Source organism: Pleurodeles waltl, chromosome 8 (assembly GCF_031143425.1).
Source record: "Pleurodeles waltl isolate 20211129_DDA chromosome 8, aPleWal1.hap1.20221129, whole genome shotgun sequence".
NCBI lineage: Eukaryota > Metazoa > Chordata > Amphibia > Caudata > Salamandridae > Pleurodeles > Pleurodeles waltl.
In genome coordinates this window covers 840,505,946-840,533,094 of record NC_090447.1, presented here as the reverse complement: position 1 = coordinate 840,533,094, position 27,149 = coordinate 840,505,946, and positions in this window count along the sequence as shown.

The window sequence follows — 27,149 nt, the reverse complement described above, 5'->3', positions numbered from 1 at the left end:
AGCTATTCTGACCCACAGTACGGAATCCGCCAAAATCTAGACACCCACACAAGTCCGCCACACCAAAGGTCAGTGATAAACTGGCGAAAACAAATCCTCGACTGTCACACCAACAGAAATACGCCCACACTATCACGACACACGAATCCACGTGGCGGTCTTTCAACCGCGGTATTCCCTTGGTGGTACACACCGCCTTCCTCAAAATACACATACTTTTACAAAACACATCCACATTGGACAATTCGAAATACACACACCTGATACACATACGCACACCACTCCCACACATCCAATACAATATAAAACACACACCCACATCACCCACAAACCCATACGACAAAAAATTCCAAAAGAAGGCCAGAGAGAGACAGCACCAGCAAGAACAACAGCATCCACAGGCACATAACACCATCACCCACATAACTTCCACGCACCTCACACAACACCCCACTACATATCAGCACACTTATCACCACACACATCACCTACACCACCCCATGGCACGGCAAAGACACCCCAGGTTCTTGGAGGAGGAGCTCACGGTCATGGTGGAGGAAATCGTCCGGGTAGAGCCACAGCCATTCGGATCACAGGTGCCGCACACCTCCATTGCAAGGAAGATGGAGCTATGGCGAAGAATAGTGGACAGGGTCAACACAGTGGGACAGCACCCAAGAAATCGGGAGGACATCAGGAAGAGGTGGAATGACCTACGGGGAAAGGTGCGTTCCATGGTCTCAAGACACCATCTGGCGGTTCAGCGGACTGGCGGCGAACCCCCACCTCCTCACCCACAACTAACATCTTGGGAGGAGCAGGTCTTGGCAATTCTGCATCCTGAGGGCCTCGCAGGAGTAGGTGGAGGAATGGACTCTGGTAAGACAAATCTTAACTATTACATCCCCCACCCTACCTGCATGCCAGCGCATACCCCCACCCTCACCCTCACCCCCAGCACTCCAGCTCCTCACATATGTCCCAACATCACAAACCACCCATCCCAACACCAAGCCCTGCATGCAACAACAAAGCATGGACACCCATCACTAAAGCATGCCCACTGCACACACCCATACACCCCCCTAAACCATCATCACACAAGGTCCCACACAGGAATGCAAGCACTGGGGTACACGGTCACCCACCCATTGCACACCATGACACACACAGATGTAATAACCATCATTTTATACCCCTGCAGGACCCCTACCCAACGTCACCGGACAGGAGGGTCCACACATGTCCACACATGTCCACACCACCAACAGAAGAGGCCCACAGTGATGACAGCACCTCTGTCCAACTGGATCTAGATGACCAGCCCGGACCATCAGGGACCTCGGGACAGTCGGTTCCCCTCACCCAGTCACAGGCCACCACAGACCTTCTCCCCTCTGGAAACACCAGCACAGCACCCACCCAGCGGGCCCATACCTCCGTCCCCAGGACACGTCAATCAGCTGTGTGTCCACCACTACAGGGAATCCAGGCTAACCCACCACCCCAACAACAACAGGGACCTGGGGGCAGTGGAAGTGGGAACATGGTCCAGGGGATGGAGGCCCAGGAACACAGGGGAAATGGGAGGGCTGCTGTGCGACAGGGGGCGGACAGGCCAAGGGAACCCACTCTCCACGAGGCCCTCTCCTCCATCATGGGAGCCTACCACCACTCCCAGGAGACGATGGCAACGTTACTGGCCAAGTTTCAGGAGACCCAGCGCCTGCAGGAGGAACAGTATATGGGCTTCAGGGAGGAACTCAGAACCATCAGCTCCACCCTGGGCACCATCGTAGGGGTGCTAAAGGAACTTGTGAACACCAGGAGGGACATTGTGGCACCAAAAGGGGCCCCTGACACTAGCATGGACGCTGAACTGCCCACCACTTCCGCCGGCGCTAGTGGACAGGACGCCCCGCCACATGACCACCACACCAGCACCCCACCCCCTGCAGAGGGAGAACCACCCCGCAAACGGTCCCTGAGATCCAGGACAAAGACAGAGCACGATGCCAAGACCCCCACCAAGAAATGAGACCACCCTGATTGTCATCCTACTGTCCCACTTTGTCACCCTGTCCATACTCAAACTGCCCCAGCTCCACGTCCTATGTCCATTAGGGCAATGCACATGTGAGACTAATAGACTGGACTCTGCCATGGACATTCCCCCACCATCACCCCTCACCATGTCACTACCCCCACCAATATTGAGCACTTAACTAAACACCCTTAAAGCACAACACAATCAGGAGTCTGTCTGTGATTTCAAAATAGTGTATTCAGAATTACAGTGACAAAAAGCTCTTTCAATTGTAATGTCAACATACCCATGTCACACAGCTCTAGTCCATGAGGAATCTAAGCAGATGTCACACAGTGGGACCCACATCTGTGAAATCGTAAGGGAAAGTGACAACTCAATGCTCATACACTGGGTGTAAACGACAGACAGTAGAGAGGTAGTAGTGTTAAAGTACATGTAGTAGGCAGGTTTGTATTCTTACCTGTGTCTCACTGGAAATACTGCTGGATCACTGAGTCCCTGTTGTTCATGTCTTCTTCCTCTGCTTCCTCATCTTCACTGTCCACAGGCTCCACAGCTGCCACAACACCACCATCTGGACCATCCTCCTGCAGAAAAGGCACCTGTCATCACAAAGCCAAGTTGTGAAGCATACAGCAGGCCACGATGATCTGGCACACCTTCTTTGGTGAGTAGAGTAGGGATCCACCTGTCATATGGAGGCACCTGAACCTCGACTTCAGGAGGCCGAAGGTCCGCTCGATCACCCTCCTAGTTCACCCATGGGCCTCATTATAGCATTCCTCTGCCCTTGTCCTGGGATTCCTCACTGGGGTCAGTAGCCATGACAGGTTGGGGTAACCAGAGTCACCTGCAAATGGCGAGGGACAACTGTTAGACACGCACTAACATGTAGGGATATCCCCAGACAACCATTCCCACTGTCTTGCTCCAGGTGCTCACCTAATAGCCAAACACGGTGCGTCTAGAGTTGACCCATCACATAAGGGATGCTGCTATTATGCAGGATGTAGGCGTCATGCACTGAGCCAGGGAACATGGCATTCACATGGGAGATGTACTGGTCTGCCAAACATACCATCTGTATATCAATTGAATGATAACTCTTCCGGTTTCTGTACACCTGTTCACTTCTGTGGGGGGGTACCAAAGCCACATGTGTCCCATCAATGGCACCTATGATGTTGGGGATATGTCCCAGGGCATAGAAATCACCTTTCACTGTAGGGAAATCCTCCACCTGAGGGAAAACGATGTAGCTCCGCATGTGTTTCAGAAGGGCAGACAACACTCTGGACAACACGTTGGAAAACATAGGCTGGAACATCCCTGATGCTATGGCCACTGTTGTTTGAAATGACCCTCTTGCAAGGAAATGGAGCACTGACAGCACCTGCACTTGAGGGGGGATTCCTGTGGGATGGCGGATTGCTGACATCAGGTCTGGCTCCAACTGGGTGCACAGTTCCTGGATTGTGGCACGGTCAAGCCTGTATGTGATAATCACATCTCGCTCCTCCATTGTCGACAGGTCCACCAACGGTCGGTACACCGGAGGATGCCGCCATCTCTTCACATGTCCCAGCGGCCGGTGCCTATGAAGAACAACAGCGAGCACAGAGTCAAACAACTCAGAGGTACGTACCCACAGTTTACCCAGAACACCATTCATACTCAAAAAGTGGCCTGTATGTGTGTTGAGTGTAGGCCTAGGTATGTGTGACGCAGTTGAAAATGAAGCCATGTGGGTCCCTGAAATGGCGGCTGCCTGACCTCTAAAGTGGGACAATGGAATGTGAGGTAACTGCGCTGGCGTTGTACACTGTCGCGGTAGGCGGTCGAAGACCACAGCACAATGCATGCATTGGTTAACATTGGACCCTATGGGTCCAAGGAGCCAATGACGATGTACGCCGGCACCGCCGCGGACGTGACCTCCATTTTCTATCTGTTCAATCACTCGATACCTGATCTTCGACAGGACAGGACCTACACTGCAAGTGCTGGTGTGACCTCGGTCTGGAAGAGACAATGGCTCAAGTGTCTGGGGAAAGGGCCCCTGCCTTTACATCGGAGGAGTTGGAGAAACTTGTGGATGGGGTCCTCCCCCAGTACACGCTACTCTACGGTCCTCCAGACAAACAGGTAAGTACACAGGGAGCATGTTGTATGGGCTATGCCTGTGTGGAGAGGGCTGGATGCAAGAAGGAAGGGGGGAGAGTGCTGCGTGCATGAAAGACGGTGAACGCATGTGCCACATGCCAAGGGTAGGCATGGGGGCCAATCACTTTGACGGTGCAGTTGGTAATTACTTACTCTTCCCCCTGTCCATTTCATGTAGGTCAGTGCCCACCAGAAGAAAGATATTTGGCGTGCCATCGCCAAGGACGTCCGGACCCTGGGGGTCTACCACAAACGGAGCACCCACTGCCGGAAAAGATGGGAGGACATTCGCTGCTGGAGCAAGAAGATGGCAGAGGCTCAGCTGGGGATGGCCTCCCAACGTGGGAGGGGTGCCCGTCGCACCATCACCCCCCTGATGTTCAGGATCCTGGCGGTTGCCTACCCGGAGTTGGATGGGCGCTTGAGGGCATCACAGCAGCCACATGGGGGTGATTACACTCTCATTCTGCTGACATTGCGCGCAGTGGAGGTGTCTGGGTGGGGGAAGTGGGCTGTGGGTTCCCCTAGGCCAGGGCAAGTTCCGTAGGCAAGGTCCCTCCGTAAGGCAGGCCATGTGGCACCCCAGCCCACCTCTGTAGAGTGCCAAGTACACCTAGTCATGCCCCTGTGTCATCTATGTGTGCAGATGTCGTCCATAGCCTTGTAGGTCATTTCCCAGGAATTGAACAGTGGAGCCCAAGAGCCCGGCGTAGTGCAGGGGGCTTCTGTGTCTGTCGTGTCCGCCAAAAGTAGCGGTAATGCATGCACTCAACATGTCTTTCTTCTGTCTCCCCCCTTTTTGTGGTCTCCCTGTTCTTGTGTGCATTAGCATCATCAGGCGGAGGAGCAGTGGCACCGGAGCACCAGGGGGCTGCATCCCACATGGCCATGGAGGGCCACACTACGGACTCGGAGTTCACCAGTCGGATGGAGGGCGAGGGGAGCTTCACGGCGGGGACAAGAGCTGACACCAGTGACACAGACTCGTCCTCTGATGGGAGCTCCCTTGTGGTGGCAGCAACATCTGTGCCCCCCCATCTACAGGTACAGCCGCCACCCCCCGTACCAGCACAGCCCTCCCAGCAGCCCCTCAGCCTTCGCCCCGTGCCCGCTCACCCGGGAGGGTGGGCATCACCTTTGCCCTAGGCACCTCAGGCCCTGCCCCAGTCACCCCTGCTGCCCCCAGTGAGGAGGCCATTGACCTCCTCAGGTCCCTCACTGTTGGGCAGTCTACCATATTGAATGCCATCCAGAGTGTAGAAAGGCAGTTGCAACAAACCAATGCATTCCTGGAAGGCATTCATTCTGGTCAGACGGCCCTTCAGCGAGCTTTTCAGACTCTGGCCTCAGCACTGATGGCAGCCATTGTCCCTGTGTCTAGCCTCCCCCCTCCAACTTCCTCCACCCAGACCCAATCCCCTGTACCTCAGCCTATCCCAAGCACACCTACAGACCAGCATGCACACACGTCAACACACAAGGGAAGCTCTGGCAAACATAAGCACCACACATCCCACAGGCACTCACGCAAGCATCACACACTTGCAGACACACCAACATCCACTGCCTCCACTGTGTCCCCCTCCTCCTCATCTCCCTCCTCCCTCCCAGTCTCGTCTACACTAACACCTGCATGCACTACCTCTACAGCCACTACTACCAGAACCGGCACACCCACCACCACACCCCGCTCACGTGCAGTCACCACACCCACTACCATTCACACTTCCCCTGTGTCCTCTCCCAGTGTATCTGTGACGCCCCCTCCCAAGATACACAAACTCAGGCACACACCCACCCAACAGCTATCCACCTCACGACAGCCTCCAGCGCATGCACCTTCACCCAAAGTCAGCAAACGAACACCTCCTACAACCACCACCTCTTCCTCCACTCCCAAACCCCCTCCAGCTACCCGTCCCAGTGTGTCCAAAAAACGTTTCCTGTCCAACCTTGACCTCTTTCTCACACCTCCCCCACCCCATCCGTCTCCTAGGTCCTGAACTAGCACCTCAGCCACAACATCTCCAGGACCAGTGGTGCCTGTAGTCACCGGAATCTGGAGTGCACCGGCCACCAGGGCAGCCAGTGTGGCATGGAGCCACAGCACAGACAGTCCCCTACCTGTGAAGCATCAGAAGTTGGCCAGTGCCCGGCGGGAGAGGGGGAAGACTCCAGCCACCAAAGCCGCTCCCAGGGGTCCCGGTGGGAGTGTGGAGTCAGCTGTGACACCATCCAAGGTGGGGAAGGGCCAATGGAAACACGTCAGGGCTGGGAAGAGCAGCATGGCGGAGAAGACTGCCATCATCCCCGCTGCCCAGGAGGCCACCTCCAGCACAAACCCAGCTGCCCAGGACAGGCCAGCCAGCACAAGCCCAGCTGCCCAGGACAGGCCCACCAGCACAGTCCCAGCTGCCCAGGAACAGCCCGCCAGCACAAGCCCAGCTGCTCAGAACCAGACCGCCAGCACAAGCCCAGCTGCCCAGGACAGGCCCGCCAGCACAAGCCCAGCTGCCCAGGACAGGCCCGCCAGCACAAGCCCAGCTGCCCAGGACAGGCCCGCCAGCACAAGCCCAGCTGCCCAGGAACAGCCCGCCAGCACAAGCCCAGCTGCCCAGGAACGGCCCGCCAGCACAAGACCAGCTGCCCAGGATCGGACCGCCAGCACAAGCCCAGCTGCCCAGGACAGGCCCGCCAGCACAAGCCCAGCTGCCCAGGACAGGCCGGCCAGCACAAGCCCAGCTGCCCAGGACAGGCCCACCAGCACAAGCCCAGCTGCCCAGGACCGGACCGCCATCACAAGCCCAGCTGCCCAGGACCGGACCGCCAGCACAAGCCCCGCTGGGCCCTGAAGGCCCGCCAGCAGCTGAGTCCCTGCAATGGAGACCGCTGCCTCAAGCAGCGCTGAACAGGGCACCGCCATCTCAAACACCGCTGAACATGGCACCGCCGTCACAAGCACCGCTGAACAGGGCACCGCCGTCTCAAACACCGCTGAACAGGGCACCGCCGATTCAAGCATCGCTGAACAGGGCACCGCCGTCTCAAGCACCGCTGAACAGGGCACCGCCGTCTCAAACACCGCTGAACAGGGCACCGCCATCTCAAGCACCGCTGAACAGGGCACCGCCGTCTCAAACACCGCTGAACAGGGAACCGCTGTCTCAAGCACCGCTGAACAGGGCACGGCCGTCTCAAACACCGCTGAACAGGGCACCGCCGTCTCAAGCACCGCTGAACAGGGCACCGCCGTCTCAAGCACCACTGGCCCATGAGCGACAAGGGCACTGACCAACTGAGTCCATCACTGGGTGAATGATGCACTCTGGGCACAGTGCCCCCTTCAGAACCAGTGGAGAGATCCATCCACTACCTCTGTCCTTAGCAGAATGTAGCACTCTGGGCACAGAGCCCCCTCCAGAACCAGTGGAGAGATCCATCCACTACCTCTGTCCTTAGCAGGATGTAGCACTCTGGGCACAAAGCCTCCTCCATAACCAGTGGAGAGATCCATCCACTACCTCTGTCCTTAGCAGGATGAAGCAGTCTGGGCACAATGCCCCCTCCAGAACCAGTGGAGACTGTTATCCACTTGGGAGACTGTGGCGTTGCACTCCCCAGGATTGAACAGTGGGCAAACCACCCACTGTGGAGACTTGTGAAACTGTGGCTTTGCACTCCCCAGGATGGAACAGTGGGCAACCCACCCACTGTAGAGACTTGAGAGACTGTGGCTTTGCACTCCCCAGGACCAATCAGTGGGCAAACAACCCACTCGAGAGACTTGAGAGACTGTGGATTTGCACTACCCAGGAACAATCAGTGGGCATGGAGCCCCCTCGCGGAGCAGTGGCGTCGTCCCTTCATCCGGCTGAGGTGCCCCCTCTCCCCTTCCCCCTGAGGTGCCTGTTTATTTTCGAGCTGATGCCCCAGCGGTGTTCTCTCCATTTTGAGTCAGGTATCATGTGTGGGCTTCTCTCAAGTGGGTGGTTTGCCCACTGATTGGTCCTTGGGTGTGCAAAGCCACAGTCTCTCAAGTTGGTGACATGTTCCACTGGTTTTGGAGAGGGCTTTGTGCCCAGTGTGCTTCATCTTGCCAAGGACTGGGGTAGTGGATGCTCTTCTCCACTGGTTCTGGAGGGGGCTTTATGCCCAGTGTGCTTCATCCTGCCAAGGACTGGGGTAGTGGATGCTCTTCTCCACTGGTTCTGGAGGGGGCTTTTTGCCCAGTGTGCTTCATCCTGCCAAGGACTGGGGTAGTGGATGCTCTTCTCCACTGGTTCTGGAGGGGGCTTTGTGCCCAGAGTGCTGCACATGCAGTGTGGCATGTCCCGTTCCTTCACCTGGGTGTGTGTGCCACGAGATTGCCTGGGAACAGGTAGCATGATACTCCATGGAGTCAGAGACGCACTCCACCCTGCTGCGACTTTGCCTGCCACCTGCTGGTACTAACAGTGCTAGGTGTGGTACCTCATGTACACTGTGCAGGGTCCAGGACGTCTCCTGCAGCCTCGGATGGCTGTCCACTGGGAATGTTTGCCATGTCGTCTGTGGTGGCACTGTCTGTGCATGTCGCGGGGCTGGTGGCGGTGGTTGCGCGGTGTCTGTGGTGGAGATGCTGACGGTGGTGCATGTGTCAGCACCTGAGGAGGGAGACAGCAGGACGTCTCCTGCATCCTCGGACGGCTGCCCACTGCGGATGATGCTGGGGGCTGTTGCTGAGGCAGCAGACGTTCAGGTGGCAGTGCAGGTGGCAGTGCAGGTGGCGGTGCAGGTGGCAGTGTCCACTGCGGTACAGGTTGCTGTTCTGTTTGCCAGAAGGGGTGACACTAGTCCCTCAGCCGGAGGCTCTGTGCCCTGTACTTACTTCCCCTTAGCCTTGTGTCTCTTCCCCACCTTGGATGTCGCGGCTGGGCCCTTGGCACTGTCCCCTTTTGGATTGGAGGAGGACTTGCTGGGTGGTTGGTGCGGTTTTTCTCTACGGCATGTGGGCCCCTTCTTCACCTTGGCAGGTGGCGGAATGGGCTGATCCTTGGCCTCGCTAGGTGGCACACTGGCAGCCCTGATGGGAGCCACCCGCCATGTTACAGGACTTGCTGAGACCACAGTGCTGGAGGATTAGGTGGCTGAGGTGCTGGGCTGGGACCTGGACATCCTGGCCCTAGGGGAAGGACGGGGGGGAGGTGTAGGGAAGAGGTCAATTTTAGCCAGGAAATTTTTTTTAGACACACTGGGACGGGAAGATGGAGGGGGTTTGGGAGTGGAGTGGAGGAAGAGGCAGTCGTTGGAGGAGGTGTACGTCTGCTGAATTTGGGTAAAGGTGCATGGGCCGGAGGCTGTTGTGAGGTGGATGGCTGTTGGGTGGGTGTGTGCCTGCGTTTGTGTAGTTTGGTTGGGAGGAGTGCTCACAGACACACTGGGAGAGGACACAGGGGACGTGTGCATGGTAGTGGGGGTGGTGAGTGCACGTGAGCGGTGTGTGGTGATGGGCTTGCTGGTGATGGAGGTAGTGGCTGAGGATGTAGTGCGTGCAGGTGTGAGTGGAGACAAGACAGGGAGGGAGGAGGATGACATGGAGGAGGAGGACACAGTGGAGGCAGTGGATGTTGGTGTGTCTGCATGGGGCTTGTGCTTGTGTGAGTGCCTGTGGGATGTGTGGTGCTTATGTTTGCCATGTCCACTCTTGTGTGTTGATGAGTGTGCATGCTGGTCTGATGGTGTGCTTGGGATAGGCTGAGGTACAGGGGATTGGGTCTGGGTATTGGAAGTTGGAGGGGGGAGGCTGGACACAGGGACAATGGCTGCCATCAGTGCTGAGGCCAGAGTCTGAAATACTCTCTGTTGGGCTGCCACCCCAGAATGAATGCCCTCCAGGTATGCATTTGTTTGCTGCAAATGTCTCTTGACACCCTGGATTGCAATCAAAATGGTTGATTGCCCAACAGTGAGGGATCTCAGGAGGTCAATAGCTTCGTCATTGAGGGCAGCAGGACTGACTGGGGCAGGGCCTGAGGTGCCTGGGGCGAAGGAGATGCCCACCCTCCTGGGTGAGTGGGCCTGGGAAACTCGATGAGGGGCTGCTGGGAGGGCGGTGCTGGTAGGGGGGTGGCGGCTGTACCTGTTGTTGCGGTGGGCACAGAAGTGCCCACCACCGCAAGGGAGCTCCATTCAGAGGAGGAGTCGCTGTCGCTGGTGTCTGCTCCTGTCCCCATTGTGGAGCTCCCCTCGCCCTCCGTCCCACTGGTGCCTTCAGACTCCGTAAATTCACCCTCCTGGGCCATGTGGGTTGCAGCTCCCTCCTGCTCTGGTGCCAATGCTCCTCCGCCAGATGATGCTAATGCACACAAGGACAGGGTGACAAAACAAAAAGGAGGGGAAAGCCAGAAGAGACACATGGTCAATGCCTGCAACACCACTACCGTTGGCGGACACAACACACAGGGAGCAGCCCTATGCACTAGTCCATGCATTAACAGTGCAGGGGAAAAGCACTTGCCCATGGGGGACTCTGCCTAGACCCTTTTGATGCACAGCTGGAACCCACAGGAGCCTGACTAGGTGTAGAGGGCCACTACCACCTTTGGGGTTGGAGTTGCACTGAGCCTGCAAAACAATGGATCTACCTTGGCGTGTCTGCCCTGGCCTAGGGGAACCCAGAGCCCACTTCCCCCACCCAGACACCTCGGAAAGCGCACAGAGTCAGCTGAATGAGACTGTACTCACCCCCTTGTGGCTTCTGTGATGCCCTCAAGCGCCCATCCAGCTCAGGTTATGCCACCGCCAGGATCCGGTACATCAGGGGGGTCATGGTACGATGGGCACCCCTTCCACTTTGGGAGGCCATCCCCAGCTGGGCCTCCACCGTCTTCTTGGTCCAGCAGCGCAGGTTCTCCCATATTTTGCGGCAGTGGGTGCTCCGTCTTTGGTAGACCCCCAGGGTCCGCACTTCCTTGGCGATGGCACGCCAAATACCCTTCTTCCGGTGGGCGCTAACCTAGAGGAAAAGTGAAGCAAGAATGGATGTTACTCCTCCGTCCCATTCTTCTCACTCATTGCCCACAAACCTCCCACCCTGGCCCAGAAAAACATACACTCACCATCCTCACATGCTGGCCTGTGCCCCCCGTCTCTTCCATCCACAACACTCCATACATTCATGTGCCATCCACCATGCACACTGTTTACTCAACTGTATGGAGGACCGTAGAGTAACGTGTACTGGGGGAGGACCCCATCCACCAGTTTGTCCAACTCCTTCACAGTGAAGGCAGGGGCCCTTTCCCCAGACACTAGAGCCATTGTCGCTTCCAGACTCAGGTCACAGCAGCACTTGCAGTGTAGGTCCTCTCCTGTTGAAGGTCAGGTATCAAGTGAGTGAACAGATGGAAAATGGCGGTCACGTCCACGGCGGTGTGTACCGTCACCGCGGGCGTACATCAGCAATGGCTCCTGGAACTGATAGGGCCCAATGATAACCAATGCTGAATTGCGCAGCAGTCTTCGACCACCTACCGCGAAGCTGCACAATGCCAGCAAAGTTACCTCATTTCCCCTTGTCCCTCCTTACAGGTCAGGCAGCCGCCATTTCAGGGGGCCATATGGCAGGCCAACTAACTGCGTCACAGCACTTTTGGCCAGGAATACGGACAGACAAAGGCACACACCGATTATATCACGATTCTGCTAAACAGCCTTGTGAAACCTATGTGGTGTATGAACCTCTGCTCACCCTTCTCCATAGGGCACGTCCGCTGGGGCAACTGATGAGATGGTGTCATCCTCCGGTATACAGACCCCTGGTGGACCTGTCGACAATGGAAGACAGACACATCATTATTACATACAGACTTGATCGTGCCACAATCCAGGAACTGTGTGCCCAGTTGGAGCCAGACCAGATGTCAGCTATCCCCCATCCCACAGGAATCCCCCTCTAGTGCACGTCCTGTCAGTACTCCATTTCCTGGCCAGTGGTTCCTTTCAAACAACAGTGTTCATGGCATCAGGGATGTCACAGCCAATGTTCTCTAACGTGTGGTCCAGAGTGTTATCTGCCCTGCTGAAACACATGCGCAGCTACATCGTGTTCCCTCAGGCGGAGGATTTGCCCACAGTGAAAGGTGCCTTCTATGTCCTGGGACATATCCCCAACATCATTGGTGCCATTGATGGTACACATGTGGCATTTGTCCCCCCTCGCAGGAATGAACAGGTGTACAGAAACCGCAAAAGCTACCATTCTATGAATGTGCAGATGGTGTGTTTGGCAGACCAGTACATCTCCCATGTGAATTCCAAGTATCCTGGCTCTGTGCATGACGCTTACATTCTGAGGAATAGCAGCATCCCTTATGTGATGGGGCAAATCCGGAGTCACTGGGTGTGGCTAATAGGTGAGGCCAAGGTCCCAATACAGTTGACATACCTGTCTGGGTATGGGAGAGTCCCTAAGGGTTGGAGGATGTCTAACAGTTGTCCCTCAATATTTGCAGGTGACTCTGGTTACCCCAACCTGTCATGGCTACTGACCCCAGTGTGGAATCCCAGGACAAGGGCAGAGGAATGCCACAATGAGGCACATGGGCGAACTTGGAGGATAAAAGAGCGCACCTTCGGCCTCCTGAAGGCCACATTCCGGTGCCTCCATCTGACAGGTGGCTCACTGTACTACTCACCGAAGAAGGTGTACCAGATAATCGTGGCATGCTGTATGTTGCACAACCTGGCTTTGCGAGGCCAGGTGCCTTGTCTGCAGGAGGATGGGCCTGATGCTGGTCTTGTGGCAGCTGTGGAGCCTGTGGACAGTGAAGAAGAGGAGGCAGAAGAAGAAGATATAGACAACCGAAACAACATCATCATGCAATACTTCCAGTGAGACACAGGTAAGAGGATGGCACTGCTTCTCACATATCATACTACTCTAGGACTTTGCATAAATCTGCCTTTTTACCTCTGTGTATGGACCTTGACATGTCACTTTGCCTTTCCATTTCACAGATCTGGGTCCCACTTTGTGCCCTCTGCTATGTTTACTGCTGCCCAACAACTGTGTAACATTGGTATGTGAACATGAACATTGACATTGCTATATTTCTGAGAGGTTGCAATAACACATTTGTGAAAGTACAGACTGACTCCAAATTGATTTGTGATTCAAGGGTGTTTATTTCTGTGCTAATAAGTGGAGCGGGGTGTGCAATGGGCTGGGGTGATCGTGCAGGACTGTCCATGGTAGAGTTCAGTCTCTTTGTCTCACAGGTGCATTGTCCAAGGGGGCATAGGAAGTGAAGTAATGGCAGTTCAAAGTTGTCAGGGTGACAAAGTGGGACAAAAGGGTGACAATCAGGAGGATCCTATTTCCTGGCAGGGTCTTGGCAATGTTCTCTGTCTTGTGCCTGGATCTCATGGACCGTTTGCGTGGTGGTTCTCCTGCAGGGGGTGGGGTGCTGGTGGCCTGTTGTTCCTGTGGCGGGACCTCCTGTCTGCTAGCGCCGGCGGAGGTGTAGGGCTGTTCATCGTTCAGGCTAGTGTCAGGGGCCCATTTGTGTGCCACTGTGTCCCTCATGTTGTTGCCCAGGTCTGCCAGCACCCCTGCAATGGTGACCAGGGTGGTGTTGATGGACTTCAAGTCCTCCCTGATCCCCAGGTAGGGTTCCTCCTGCAGCCACTGGGTCTCCTGAAACTTGGCCAGTACCGTTCCCATGGTCTCCTGGGAATGATGGTATGCTCCAATGATGTTGGAGAGTGCCTTGTGGAGAGTGGGTTACCTGGGCCTTTCTCCCCCCTGTCGCACAGCAGTCCTCCCAGTTTCCCTGGTATCCTGTGCCTCTGTCCCCTGAACCGTGTGCCCACTGCCACTGACCCCAGGTCCCTGATTGTCTTGGGGTGGTGGGTTTGCCTGGGGTCCCTGTAGTGGTGGACACACTGCTGATTGACATGTCCGGGGGACAGAGGAATGGGCCCGCTGGTTGGGTGCTGTGCTGGTGTTTCCTGAGGGGGGAGGCTCTGTGGTGGTTTGTGACAGTGGCAGGGATACCGACTGTCTAGAGTTCCCTGATGGGCCAGGCTGGTCATCTTCATCCAGACGTGCAGAGCTGCTGTCGTCACTGTGGGCCTCTTCTGTGGAGGGACTGGATATGTCTGGCACCTCCTGTCTGGTGACGTTGGGTATGGGTCCTGTTGGGGTGTAAATGCATAGTTATTGCATCTGTGTGTACCATCTTGTGCATTGGGTGAGTTACCCTCTAATCCTGTGCTTGCACTGTTGTGTTTGCCATTGGGTGATTAGTGCTTTGGGGTCTGTGTGGGTATCTGTACTGGACATGCTTTGGTAATGGGTGTCCATGCTTTGGTGTTGCATGCAGGGCTTGGTATTGGGATGGGTGGGTTTTGATAGAGGGGCATATGTGAGGTGTTGGAGTGATTGGGGTGAGAGTGGGGGTATGTGATGGCGTGCAGGTGGGGTGGGGGATATGGTAGTTAAGATATGACTTACCAGAGTCCAGTCCTCCTGCTACTCCTGCAAGGCCCTCAGGATGCAGTATTGCCAAGACTTGCTCCTCCCATTTTGTTAGTTATGGGGGAGTAGATGGCGTTCCACCGCCAGTCTGCTGTACTGCTACCTGGTATCTGGATACCACGGAACGCTCCTTCCCCTGTAGGTCGTTCCACATCTTCCTGATGTCATCCCGTATTCTTGGGTGCTGTCCCACTGGGTTGACCCTGTCGACGATTCTCTGCCATAGCTCCATCTTCCTAGCAATGGAGGTGTGCTGCACCTGTGATCCAAAAAGCTTTGGCTCTATCCGGATGGTTTCCTCCACCATGACCCTGAGCTCCTCCTCAGAAAACCTGGGGTGTCTTTGAGGTGCCATGATGTGGTGTGGGTAATGTGTGAGGGGATGTTTGTTGTGCTGTGTGATGTGTTGTGTTGGGGTGTTTTGTTTGAGGTGCATGGATGTTGTATGAGTGATGGTGTTGTGTGCTTGTGGATGCTGGTGTAGCATTTACTATTCTCTCGGTTTCTACACAAAAATGTTGTTGTAAGGGATTGTGGGTAATGTGGGTGTGTGTTTTATAGTGTTGTGAGTGTGTGGGTGTCGTTTGTGTATGTGTATCAGGTGTGTGTATTTCGAATTGTCCAATGTGGTTCTGTTTTGTAATTGTGTGTGTGTTTCGAGCGTGGCGGTATGTACTGCCAATGGATTACCGCGGTTGAAAGAACGCCGCGTTGATTCATGGGTTGTGATAGTGTGGGCGTATTCTTGTTGGCGCGACCGTGTGGATTTTGTTATCGCCAGTTTATCACTGACCTTTGGTGTGGCGGACTTGTGTGGGTGTCTACATTGTGGCGGATTACGAGATGTGGGTCGTAATACCTGTAGCGGATTTCAGCAGCGGCCACGGTATGTTGGCGGCCTTCAGCATGGCGGTAAGTGGGATTTACCGCCAGGGTTGTAATGCGGACCTTAATCTCTTTTTTGGAGATTTTCTTCACCGGGATGAATTTGCAAGTCAGGCCGGGTTGCGGTTGAGGCAAGCCGGCTAGAGATGTCGCGGCGGGTCGGTCCCTCTAAGGAGCTTTTTTCCAAAAGTTCTCTACCTTTGAAGACCAGTTTGGCAGCCCTCCCCCTTCCTGCTTCCCCATCTGCTGGGGGGAGATCTCCTCCCCAGGCACATCTCTGTGTTGAGCCAGGCCACTTCACACCTCATCAAGGCAGCCTGGCCAGGCTGCCAGAGGCTGGCCAATCATTGCAAAACAGCAAAAACACTGCAGGGCTGAAGTTGGCAACTTTTCAGGTAAAGTTTAAAACTCTTTACCTGAGCAAGTTATATTAAATCCAAGAATTGGAAGTTGTGGAATTTATTATAACAATTAATTTGATACCAAACTTCTGGTATCTGTTACTTAAGGGGATTTTTAAAATTAAAATAAAGTCTCCCCATTCTAGCCTATGGAGGCCATTCACTACAATGAGGGAAAACGAATTTGGCTGTTTTACCTCACCAGGGCCTATAAAACTATTTATATGAGATGCCTGCTTATAGTTACATGGCACCCAGCCCTAGGGGCACATAGGACACACCTTAGGGGTGACTTATATGTAAAAATAAGGTAGTTTAAGACTTTGGAACTACTTTTAATTCTAAAGTCGAATTTGCATGTAACTTTAATTTAAAAGCAGGCAGCAAGGCAGGCCTGCCTTTAAAATGACACCTGGCACCTCAGCAATGCACCTATGGGGGCACTACCTATGCTGGGGTCCCTAAACCTCCATGACCTACCATGTACTAGGGACTTATAGGTAGGTTAATTTTGGCAATTGTAATTAGCCTAATTTGCATATCAATTTTACACAGAGCAGTGGCCCTGGGACTGGTAAGCAGTACCCAGGGCACAGCCAAGAGTCAGTAACCACCAGTACCTGTCCAAAAAGTTTAGGGGTGACCAGGGCAAAAAGGAGGACTTTCCTACAATGGAGGATAAGAGTGTAGTGTTCTCCCGATGGGAGCCCCATGCCGCCGCAAGGGCGGTGCGCCATAAGTTTAGTTGACAGTAATTGGGGACAGGAGGAACCCTACACAAAAGCTCTAATTGCTGTATCAATCAGTTGACGGCATGATAGAAGCACATGAATGGGTAGCATACCTAGCACATAGGTGAAGTGAGGGAATGTAACCATCCTCACTGTCTGACCCTACCCCACATGGAAAGTCCCAGGTAGGACCCCTTCTCAAAATCCATATGCTTATGGACAATGAGTGGGTCCAGATTGTCCTCTACCATGTGATCCAATCCTTGGTTAACGATGATCCCCAGGTATTTGAGGTGTAGCGGCTTCCACCAGAAAGAGAAGCCATGGATCGCTGCCCGCATAGTGATGAGGGAGAGGGACAGCGCTTCGCTCTTGTCCCACTTCACCCGATACCCAGATACGGTTGCAAATCCATCAATGATCTCTAGTAAGGCCGGGAGGGAGTGGCCTGAGTCTGCCACGGTGAACAAGATGTCATCTGCATAGAGATAAAGCTTTGACACTCCTCCCTGCAGAGATATTGCAGTAAGGAGGGGCGATTGGTAGATAGTGCCCGCTAACGGTTCCATGGCTAGCAGAAATAAAAGTGGTAAGAGCAGGAAACCTTGTCTCTTCCCTCTGCATATTGGAAAAGGTTCTGATAAGAAACCACCACAGTTGACCTGTGCCATGCGACGATTGTACAGCAGTCGCATTTTGGCAATGAATTGATCGCCCAGACCAAATATCCATAGGGTTGCAAACAAGTAGTCCTAATCAATATGGTCAAATTATTTCTCAGAGACAAAGGATAAAGCTATGGCTTCATCTGGCATGGTCCTGGTTTCCCACAGGGCGTCTGAGAGGGTGCAAAGGTGGTTTCTGGAAGTTCTGGCCGGGACGAACCCTACTTGCGTATGATGGATTGAGGACGGGATAACCTTCCGTAAGCGGGTCGTCAGGACGCTGGCAAGTATTTTGATATCTCCCTTCATAAGGGAAATGGGGCGATAACTGCCACAGAGAAGGGGTTCTTGCCAGGGTTTGGGTAAAATCGCAATCACTGCGCTGTTTGAGATAGAGCTTAGAGATCCCTCTCAGTTAGCCTCTCGGAGGGCTTCGTATATGGATTTGACTACCTCCTTGCAGTCCCATTTGTAAAATTCCACAGAGAAGCCATCCTCCCCCAGTGATTTATGGTATGGGAGATTAGATAAGGCCTGTGCTATCTCAAACTTGCTGATCTCCTCGTCTAGAAGGGGTTGGCACTCGTTCGACAGCTGGGAAAGGCAAACACCCTCCAGGAAGGCCTCCAGTTGGGCTGAGCTAGCCATCACTTCTGGGGCATACAGACGATGATAGAATGCCCCAAACTCATTAACAATATCCTGCGGTCTGGTAAGGAGTTCACTTAGGAGGACCAAATAGCGGGGATGGCCTGTTTGGCTTCCCTGTGGCAAAACTGAGCTGTTAAGAGCCTGCCAGCCTTTTCCCCCGTACATAATGGGGTCCCCGCAGGCGTTGCAACGCATATTCGGCCTGTGACGTATGCAGTTTGTTGAGGGCAACGCGGGCCTGCTCCCCATGCTCGTGTGCTGGTAGTGAGGGTTGGTCCGTGTATTGTTGAGTAAGGTACGCAATGTTAACTTTAATTTCTGCCTGTCAAGCTATTTTTTGCATGTTGGCCTGTGCTGTATTGCGTATCATTTGCCTGCGGATGATTGCCTTTGTTGTTGCCCACAGGACGCTCTGGGATGGAACCGTGCCTGTATTGTCTTGCATATAGGTGGAGACATGGGCCCGTAGTTGTGCTTTGCCCTGGGGAAAGCGGTATTGATGTACAGCTAAGCGCCAGGGCTTTCGGCCCAGGGTAGCAAGGCCTGTGTCAATAGATAGCAGGATTGGGGAGTGGTCCGAAAGGCCACACTCCAGCATATGAGAGTCATAGACCTGGGCCACTATGTTGTGGGTCACAAGGAAATAGTCCAATCGTGACTGGTTACCCTTAACTGGCAATAGGAAGGTGTGTTCTCTATCTACAGGGTGTTTACGTCTCCAGTAGTCCACCGGCCCATGGTCTGACGACACATCTACTAGTATTGCCCTGTCCTGATTGCTGCTGGCATTTATGGACCCGGTCCTGTCAAGCATTGCGTCTTGAGCTAAGTTCTAAACACCCCCTATAATGTAACGAGAGGCCCGATCTCAGTAAGAAGAAGGTTGATTATTAGGAGGAACAAGCATTTGGAGCCTACAGGTGCATATATTGAGCCGACACAGAGCGAAAAGTCCCAAATCTTCATTTTAACAAACACATACCTCCCCCTTGGGATCAGACCACGATTTGATAACGGTGACGGGCAAAGTTTTGCGAAGCAGGATTGCAAAACACACCACATTTCCTGGGCATCCTGCCCCCCACCCCCATCGTCAGTGGTTTTGGGCAGCAACTAGATATAATTTTCCCTACCCAATCTCAATGCAGTTTACTGGATTCAACATCATCACTATGCGTCTCCTGGAAGAGAGCCACATCAGTCCCTTTTGACTGGAGATGGGAGAGTAATTTCTTTCATTACACAAAATGGGTCAAGTCATTGACATTCCAGGACATGATCTAGAGTGAGCGGGAGGGAAAGAGAGGGACCTGGCCAGCCATGGTGGCAGTGAAAGTGTGTGACAAACAGAGGGGGGAAGGTGATGAAGCTGGGGGTGGAAGAGATGTTGAGTGGGTTTGCTATGGAAGAGAGGAAGGAGGGATGGGGCTGTTAGTCGGACCTAGAGGACGAGGTAGGGTTCTCTCAAGTCCCGGTCAGTAGGGGAGGGGGGAGGTGGGGGGCGCCGGGTGCCCACCTGAGGGGCTATAAGAGGTAAGAGTAGGGTAGAGCATGGGATATGGGGTAAGATGGGAAAGGGAAGGGAGACAGAGAGAAAGGGAGGGGGGAACATAGACAGGTGAGGAGAAAGAAGGGAAGGTGATAAGGGAGAGGGGGGAGTAAAGTAGGGAATCAGGGGACGGTAAGGCTCCCAACCTTGGGGAGGAGCAATGCCCCAGGGCTTGGATCTGTGGACTGCAGGTCAAAACCTGTGAAGCCAGCACACCTAGGAGGGCCCCAGCAGGAAGCAGGGCACGCAAGGCAATCCGCGGCCAGGGATATGGCTTGCAGGGGGAAGAGGGTGGAGGAGGTTAGTGTTGGGGAAGTGCCGAACACAAGGCGGGACTAGGCATGGTTCCGCAGGAACGGAGAGGGAGAGGGAAGAGGTGAGGAGGAGAGGAAGCCAGCCTGGAAGCCGGTTTTTAGGTTGAGTGCATTTCTCTGGATACCTAGCTTCGCCAGACGAGGACATATTGGCAATGCATCACCAGAAACAGCTTGAACATTAATACATCAAAAATCTTAAGTCATGAGGCATTGTGAACATGAGTCCCATAAATGGTAGCATTTAACCCAAAAACAGCCGAATGCACCCTCCATGACTCCGTTATAACATGACTTTTAATAACATGGTATACCAGTTATGCTATAGGTGAGGAGGGGAGGGAAGGGGGACAGAGAAAGAGCCAGAGCAATAATAAAGCAGTGCTATAGACAATAGGGCTCAATCTGTCCTTACAATAGATCACATCTTTAATCTGATTACACCATATTTAGATCTCAGCACATATATATGAGCATGCAACAATATACTCAGCTATCCGTCGTAGCAAGGGCATAGCACTCACAGCCTTGTAGCATTCCCATGGGCATACAGGACCCCATTGCCTCCAGAGCTTCAGTTGGAGATGTGGAGAGGCTGCAGAGGGGATCAAAGATGTATCCCTCTCTGCTTGCTGAGTATAGGGTGCCACTGCTTGAACCACTTGATCTCTATCTCCGTGGGATCTCGGAAGCCACTCCAGGTCCCTCCCTCTATGAGGAGGGTCCCCGTCATTACAATGTTGTCCTGTTGGGGCAGCATTTGAGAGTGGTGTGTCAGGGGGGTCATTGATCTGTGCCGAGGGCAGGTCCGAGGAGGTCGTGCCCATGGTCTGGACACGACAAGCTCTCCAAGGAGAGCCGTAAATCTTCTGGATCGTAGAATTCCTTTGACTTGCCGTTTTTGGTGATCCACATTTGCGTCAGTTCGAACAGCCCATATTTCACGTCCAGTTGGCAGAGTTGGGGTCGGAGTAACAATAATGTCTTGCAGCGGTCATTGGTCTCCTTCAAGAACTCTGCAGCTATTTGGACCTCGTATCCCTTGGTTCTGAAAGGGCCATGCGAGTGAGCCACGTAAGGAGTTGGCAGGCCTGTCCATGACAAAGTAGGCATGCAATAATCGTGCCAGGTTGGGTTACATCATCCTGCTACTTTGGGCCCAGGTAGTGCGCCCTTTGGAACTCCAACGGAGGGTCAAAGGTTAGATCTATGATCATAGGGAGGGTATTCCGAAGGTAGACCTGGATGTCTGACCCCTCCATTTGTTCCGGAAAGTCAAAAAATCGACATTGTCTCTGCAGCTCCTCTACGCCAGGCCAATTAGCTTACTGTGTAGGTAGAGGAGTTCTTGATCTCATTCCGGCATGGTATTTAGGTGGTCTTCCATTGTTGCTACACGCTGCTTGAGTCCTGTTACTCAGAACTGAAAACCTGCAATATCCAGGCCTATGGATTTAGTCTCAGCCACCAGCGTTCAGATAGCAGAGTCCATTCCTTGCGTTCCATGGTAGTATCTTGTGTTATCCACCTCTTGTGATTCCTTGGCAGAGGTCATTGAATGAGAGTGTTGAAAGGTTCAGAAAAAAGAAGTTCCCGCACAGGCTTACTAAAGGATTTGCTGGCCAATTTACCATTGGGCATCTCCAGGTCGGGACCCTGGACTCACACCGTAGGACTGCTTTCTGGGTGCTGTGTTGCTGGTGGATATACAGGCTATACTACCGTGGGATAAGGTAAGGGGGGTAGGTCTCCAAATCGTAACGACTGTGAGAATCAGCTCAGTGAGGACACGGTCTCTGTCTGCGGCCTAGTCCTGACCCTGTACGCACTGCAACACAGGTGAGGACTACAGTCTTCCTTCAGGCATGGGGCACCAATACTTCTTCACCCTCATGCGAACAAGGGGCGGGGAGGCCACACGGGTTACCTCCCGTCCAGTGTCCAATGTTCTGGATTAGTGAAAGGTGACACCCTGTGCCGCCTTGGGTCTTCAGCTCCTGGAGCTTCCCCTCCGGGTGGCACAGCTGTAATCTGACATTGTTCTCTCGACCATGCAGAGGGCTGTCATCTCATTCCATGTCCTTATGATCAGTGTTGTGCGAGAGGCAGGCAGGGTTGTCAGGTGCGGGGTCAAGAGAGGTTTCCCCTATTGATGTGCTCTTGTGCTTGATTCCGATGCCACCCCATTTAGCCTGGGTCACACAACGGTCCCTCTTGCATGCCTTGATTTGCAATGGAATGCTCAGTTACGATAGTGCTGGTCCCCAGGGGGTATAGGCAGGGAGGTGCTGGATGCTCCTGGTGTCGCTGTGGTGTGAGCTCCAGGGACAGGCAGGTCCCCATCTTTGTGTGGGGTCACCTGCAGCCTGCTGTATTTCAAAGTGTCATGTGCTGGGTCCCCACTGCATCTAGGAGGTCCTCCAGGGGTCCAGGCTTCTACCCTGCTGTAGCTGCTGATATTGTGTGAGAGGTAGGAGGTGTCCATCAGGGATCCTCCAGGGCTTTTGTTGTGGCAGAGCTAGCAGGGGGCAGCCGTCTCTGAGGTGTGCCCCTTGCCCGCAGCGGGCCTCACCTGGTGTTTATGTGATGCCCCATGGTGGGGAGCCCCTCACTTGGCCATCTGGCTGGGTCACTTTGTCAACTGGGTCTCCTGGGTTGTGGATGGTGGCTACAACTGCCCTTAAGGCGCCACTGCCTCTGTCCATGGCCCACTGGCACGCAAAGCTCCAAGATCAGGTGGTCATCAACGTCTGTGGCCAGAAGACCACCCCCCAAGAGAGAATCTTTTTTATGGTCCTTAAAGTGAAGAAGGGGGAGGAAATTATAGAATTAATTTGATCCGTATATATGAGCTTGTCATCAATTAATACTCCCGAATTCAATGCTTTGTAACCGGTGTAGGGAGTGCACCTAGTTTTGGTGGCCAACAGGATGAGGTCCTGAAAAAAGCCTGATTGCCAAATAATAAAGTCTCTGTTTGCTTGGAATTCAGGTTCAGAGACTTTTTATTCATCCATTTACTGACCACTACCATGCAGGCATGAAATCTAATCCCTGCGTCATTGTAACTACTAGCCAGGGAGACGACGATTTGTGTCGTCTGCATATGATGAGAGTGAAAAACTGAAGGACTTTATTAGATCAGCTATTGTAATGATGTAGACATTAAACAAAGTTGGACTAATAGAGGACCCCTGGGGGACCCCGCACAGTAGAGTAAAAGGTTGAGATAAATTTGCCATGTGTTACTGACTGCTCTCGGCCAAGGAGAAATAAGCTTAGTAAATCCAAGCTGTTCTTTTAATACTAGTCTTAGAAAAAGGATCTATCAGTAGCCTATGGTTGACAGTATCGAACGTTGGTGGTAGATCGAGTTGGATGAGGGTAGCTCTTCGCCCTTGGTCAATGACAATCTTATCTCCTCAGTGGCTTTGATTAAAGCTGTCTCCATGCAGTGACAAGATCTGAATTCAAACCAAGGACCTGACATTGTGACGCCACTCGCAGGCTGTGGTCAGATCGGCTGTCCGCATTTCAGGTGGCCGGTCCTGCCGTGGGCCGTTCTTTGGACTGCAACCGGTTTTCTCAGCCGCGGTACGGCCTGTAGGTCCTCTCTTGGGCTCCAGGCCATGCTGCATTCGCTGGTGGCCCCCGTCAATTCCTTCTCTTACATAGCATTTTCTCTGTTCATCTCTATGTGGCTTTCCCAATCCAAGATGGTATCATTAGTTATTTCTGCATGTCACTTCCTATTTGGTAGTATAAAATCACAGAAGGTCTTCCTTTTCTTGTGTTGCAAACACTTCCATCTTGGTGGTGATCCTTGCTCCTGCTCCCAGTTATTCTGGATCACTGTCCTGTTTTTTCTAGCAGTTTTTGTTGTTCCTGATTCCGAGTTCTTATTGTTTCTCTTTTTGCCTTATTTCAGGAGTTCCTGTGGGTTGAGGTTTTTTCCCATATTTTGTTTTTTTTCTCTGGGACTCCTTCTGGAGGATATAGCCTGTTTTGGCATCATATAGGCAGCAGCACCGTGGCTACCGGAAGGGGTCGTCCTTATATTGGCCAACCCAGAACAAGCAAGAAACCAGATGGTGCCCCGAGACTTGCAGACTACAACGGTAAGAGACATTGAAACCTTGACATATTTAGATATTGGCGGAAGGGTTAATCCATCACAATGGTGATGGATATCCCGTCCGTTGAAATCTAAATAAATCCCATAGGAAATAATGGGATTTAAATTTCAGCGGGTGGGATATCTGTCACCGTCTTGATGGAGTAACCCATCCGCCAATATCTTAATCAGGCCCTGAATTGGATCCAGAAGATGTTTATTTTGAATATGATGCCTAGTTGTTTATTCATAAGCTTTTCAACTATTTTGGCTCTCATGGGTAGCTGGGAAATGGGGCGGTAGCTATTGGGGTCCATAACATTTATATTGGGTTGTTTTTTATTAGGGGAAGCACTGAGGCTTGCTTCCACTGAGTAGGAAAGTAACCTGTCCAGAACACTTGTAGGAACATTTCAATAAGCTTTGAGGCAATAATTTCTGGGGCTAATTTGGCCACCATAGTGTGGCATGGATTGTGTGGGGACCCAGACTGAGTGGATTTAGTAAATGCCACTACCTCCTTCTTAGATGAATGGATGAACTCTCCAAAGGTTTCCAACATAGAGAAGGTAGAGGAGGAGACCTTTCCATTTGAGGGGAAGGTAACACTGGCGGAGAACATTTTGTACACCTCTTCAACTTTGTGCTGAAAAAAATCTGCTAGGGTGCTGCAGAATACTTGAATCATACCCACCAGTTTATTAGTTGGGACATCTGTCAGTTTGATTACTGTCTGGAATAGTTCTTTGTTAGAACTATTCACCAGAATACATTTTTTGTGTGAAGTAGGAGGCTTTTCCTTTTACTGTTATTGCTATATAATTTGCCAGACATTGCTTGTATTTTATTTTGTTCTATAGCCCTGTTTTAGGCTCCTAAGTTCCTCTAAATACCACGGGGCTGAGGGTTTACCTCTCTGGGTCCTAGCCACACTAACTGGCACCAGCTTCTTAAATTCTGCCCCCATCCAAATTAATAGTTTAAAATAGTTTGAAATAGCTGTGTCAATGTCTTCTGAACACTCCGGATGAGATCCCTGTAATACTTGATTAAGTGGGACAGGTTGAACTGTATTCTAAGCGTATGAGGACAATGTGGGATGGGAGTTTTTACAGCATGATCTGCCCGCTTACAATTCAGCTCAAATAAAACAGTGTTCTGGTCTGACCATTTTAGGGGCACAATACTTATATCAACTAAGGAATCATTATTAGTGAAAATTCCATCCAGTATATGCACGGTGCAATGAGTGGGTCGGATAACTGTCTAGGGCAGACGTGGTTTTTAATAGTGCCACTGTATTATTATCTGTTTGTGACTCTAAGTAAAAGTTAAAGTCATCTAAGACTGTGTAATCATTTGACGGGATGTTAGCCTCTAGTAGATCTCTGATATCATAGGCAAGGGTCATTCTAGGGCTGTGGGGACAGTAAAGTAATAGTCCTTTGAAATTCTGGGTTTTAGTCACTTCAATGGAGAAGGAAATTGCCTCGCATATCAGTATCAACACTGGACCAAAGATGGCCATCATATCAACCCTCTAGATTGTATCAAGTCCACCTCCCCATTTAAGTAATCTATTTAGCCTGTAGATAGCGTACCATTCTGGGATGGCTGTTGCCAAGTCCGGGGCAGACGTGGGGTCTGCCGAAGTTTCAGTAACAGATAAGCTATAGCACATAGGTATCCACAAAAACTAAAAATTCTGTATTGTGTTTTTCTAAGGATTTTGTGTTTACTGGTGCTCAGCAGGCTCTCCTTCCTGTCACAATGGCCTCAATACAAACCTTTGGGGTGGTTTTAGATGTAGTGTTTTCTAGTGGCTCTTTTTGCCTTAATAGTGCTCCACAGTCTTGGCAAACTAATTCTAAGTCAGCCAAGATGGAGTGAGAATATAATTTAGTGCACCCACTAATCCTATCTTCAACATTGAGGGCCTACATCTCATCTATAGTGAAGCACTGTCTCAGCAAGGCTTGGGTCTTGAAAATAGCGTAAGGATTGTTTATCTGCGTGATCCAGGCATGGACTGGCACAGATGGGCTTGCCTGCAGCGCAGACATGCTATCTGGTCCTGTAAATAGCCCACCATTCAAAGGGAGGGTGAGGGGGCGTGATGAGGGGTGTGATTTCCACACTTTGCAATGTGAGTTACAGCGACTGGCAAAACAAAAAGGGTGAAACCAGGGTCTAGCAAATCCTAAATCCCCTGTGACAGGAGACTACTGGCAACTAAAACTAAATTGTAATAATAGTTAGAACAGAAAACATAGAGGCGATTTAAAAATGTGATTAAACCCTTACAAAAAGGTGCCCACAAAGATCAGCACCTCCCAAAATATTGCAGCCAAAGTGACTACAAGGAAATTAAAGTGGCCTCAACTTTCTGCAGCAGAGCTGCACGTTCGCACTATCTGGTCCTGTAAATAGTCCGCCATTCGGGGGGGGGTGATGCGGGCCTGGCTTCCGTGCTTTGCAAAGTGAGACAAAACTAGTGGCAAAACAAAACGGATCTAACCAGTGTCCAGCAACTCCTGAATCCTAATACTGGCTCCCTGTGACAGAAGATTACTTGTAACTAAAACTAAACTAAAATAATAGTGAGAACAGAGAAAACAAAAGCAATTTAAAAAAGGGTTAAACCCTTACAATATGGCACCATTTGAGAGCGGGAGCCAGGCACCGGCCAAAATATGGCAGCCAAAGTGCCTACAAGGAAATTAAAGTGGCCTCAACTTTCTGCAGCAGAGCTGCCCGTATACACTATTTGGGGCCAGATGTATCAAAAAAGGCATTTGCGATTCGGAAATAGCGATTTTTAAGAAATCGCTATTTCTGAATTGCAAAATGCAATGTATCATATTTGCGATTTGGTAATAGCGATTTCTTAAAAATTGCGAATGCTATTACCGAATCGCAAATTGCGATACCGGCCCCTTTCGCACCTATGGGCCTGTATTTGCAAATTTTTTGCATTTCCCAAATTGGGAATTCCTAACTGGAATTTGCAAATTTTGGAAATACCAACCCCAGGGTGCTGGGGGCCTAAGGCCCCCTCTGCTGCACCCCAATAAGTTTTTTAAGGACATGTAAGGTGCACACATGGC